Raw genomic sequence first — 2,679 nt, 5'->3', positions numbered from 1 at the left:
CCAATCATAACCTCAGGTGCTTTATAACCAACCGTCCCCACACAGTCACCAGGAATCACTGTAGATGCGGGACATGCAAAACCAAAGTCTGTAAGTTTGACTTTGATTGGACACTCATAGCGGTCCACAACCATTATGTTTCCAGGTTTGAGGTCAGCATGCACTATTCCCAAAGAACCCAGGTGGGACAGGGCATTTGCGAGCTGAAATAACACTGGCCTGATTTCTGTTACTGGGAGAACCCGGTTCCTCCGGTACCGCATGTACTGCCACAGGCTTTCATCGAGGAGTTCAAAATTTAAGCAGATGCGGTCACCGTCGATGAAAAAGTCGTTCCATTTAACAATGTTGCATCTATCTGCATCCAAGCCTCGCAGCTTCTCCAGTATGTAAATTTCCATTTTCGCCTGTTGCAGAATTTCAGGGTCGCTCTTGTTGACTTTAATAGCAACGACTTTGTTGGTTTTTGTATTGCAACATTTGGTTACAATACCAAAGCCCCCTTCTTCAAGGAAACCCTCGACCTTGTAGTGACCTCCCAAAAGGGTCCCTTTACATATTTCAAGATGATTTGAGGTGAAAGTCATCTTGACTGAAATGTGTTTGTTTGCTCAGTGAATTGGTGAGAACGTTTAAAAAAAATTTCAGTGACTCTGAAGAGGTTTACAAATACTTTCAAATATAGCTCTGGTCGAACGTTTGAAGGCTGCGAACAAACTGACTAAAACTTGCTGCTCCTGACCCCTATTTATAGAAAAACTTCAAAGGCTCAAAGGCATGTGCTTGTGACATCATCACATGTCCTTGTGACATCATCACATGTCCTTGTGACATCATCACTCTTCATGAATCAGATTGTCACATGACATTTTAGAATGGGGATGTTTTTTTTTAAAACCGTTTTCAAATTTAACCCTCTGTGGTCCAGGGTATAATTGGCCGTTCTTGACTATTTTTGATTTTACCTCTATATTTCACCTTTAAAATATGTTTTTCTTGCCTTATTTGGCACCATTATTTTCAGCACAACCTCAAATATCTCAAAGTCAAAGTCAACTTTATTTGTCAATTCTGCCACATGTACAGGACATACAGAGAATAGAAATTTCGTTACTCTCAAACCCTAGATGAAATAGCAAATGAACATTTAAATATAAGAGAGTGATTAAAAAATGCAAATAAAATAATTAAAAAGTAAAAATTTAAATAAATACAATACAATTTAACAAGAAAGCTATGCAATATACAATATACAATATTCAGGTAAGGGTAAATGACATTGAGTGTAAACCAGGCAGAGTAGTGCAAATAGGCAAATAGTGCAAATGGAGATCTAGTAATATACGGTTAGAGATAGTATAACAACAAAGTCTTATGAGGTAATGGCAGTCCAATGCTCCACAAAGTGACTGGTAACTGGTGCAGGCCAGTGAGTGAGTCAGAGAGTGTGTGTGTGTGTATGTGACAGAGTTCAGTGAGACCATGGAGGAGAGGAGGGGAGAGGGGGCAGAATCGGGAGGGAGTTAAGCTTCCTGACAGCCTGATGGATGAAGCTGTCCTTCAGTCTGCTGGTCCTGGCCTGGAGACTCCGCAGTCTCCTCCCTGACGGCAGCAGCTTGAAGAAGCTTTGCATTGGGTGCGTGGGATCAGCCGCTATGCAAAGGGCTTTTTTAGTGAGACGGGTGCTGTAAATGTCCTGGAGGGAGGGGAGAGAGACACCAATGATCCTCTCTGCAGCTCTCACTATGCGTTGGAGGGTTCTATGACAGGACGCATTGCAGGCTCCAAACCACACAGTGATGCAGCTCGACAGGATGCTCTCGATGGTGCCTCTGTAGAAAGTGTACATGAGAAATTTGAGTTATTGTTTTCATTTTGGTATACTATATTAGCACAGTTGATCTAAATTAATAACACAATAAATTGTGTGTGCATCTCCTGTTTTGTCATGGTTGTATGTCCCGGTTCGTGACAGGCTGCATGAGCTCATCTGGTGGGAGTGTAGTACTGTAGAATTTCAGGCATAAAAACGTGGTTTTCACAGACCTTGTCACAGGGTCTGAGTTGGAAGATTTTGGTAAAGCTTTGTCCCTGAGGTAGTTGAAAAACCCCAGTTGGGTAAAGCGTTTGGGTTTTTTTGTTAACAGACATGCTTATCTATTTAGTTGGTGTTATTTTTTCAGCTAAATTTTTTAGTGCAATTAGCACTTTCAGCATCAATCCATAGCAATGTGTTGTATTTTTCACATTGTCTGTGTGTAAAATACATATGTAAGCATAGATTACACAAAGGATCCTGCACGCCAAGCTGGATACAAATAGAAATCCCTGGAAACAATTCTTTCTGCGCTTAAGAGCAGCTTCCTATTGCAACGCTGGAGGATTTGTCACCATTACTGGATACGCTGCAGAAGCACAGCAAAGCAGTGACTGTGTGGAGTCGAAAACTATTACACCAACTACACTACACAGTCACCCACATTACTCCCTCCAACAGAGGTGGACAACGTCTTTGGGACAACGTCACAGAACACAGAAACGTCACAGGGCTTTGGAGCGTGACGTTACATGAGGCGGGCCACGCCCCCTGCCGCCATCACAGTAGGCCAGACAAAGGATACAGCTTCAGCTATGGTACGTGTTGTGTAGTCGGTTGCAACGTTAAAGCTCACGATCGTG

General features: G+C 42.4%; 1 long non-coding RNA gene across 1 annotated transcript; it reads right to left on the bottom strand.

The window, feature by feature from the left end:
- Positions 1-1,040: 1,040 nt before the first annotated feature.
- Positions 1,041-2,346, bottom strand: LOC146693133 (uncharacterized). The gene is made up of 2 exons (XR_014923906.1): positions 2,287-2,346; positions 1,041-1,832 (listed from the first exon to the last, which is right to left on the bottom strand). It is a non-coding gene; the product is annotated as an uncharacterized LOC146693133 (long non-coding RNA).
- Between the last annotated feature and the right edge of the window lie 333 nt (positions 2,347-2,679).

The sequence above is a fragment of the Copadichromis virginalis genome, linkage group LG14 (genome assembly GCF_057382275.1).
Source record: "Copadichromis virginalis isolate Kocher_CV1m ecotype Utaka linkage group LG14, C_Virginalis_male_GT1.1, whole genome shotgun sequence".
Taxonomy (NCBI): Eukaryota; Metazoa; Chordata; class Actinopteri; order Cichliformes; family Cichlidae; genus Copadichromis; species Copadichromis virginalis.
The sequence above is the reverse complement of the archived record's forward strand: the minus strand, read 5'-3'. Positions and strand labels throughout refer to the sequence as shown.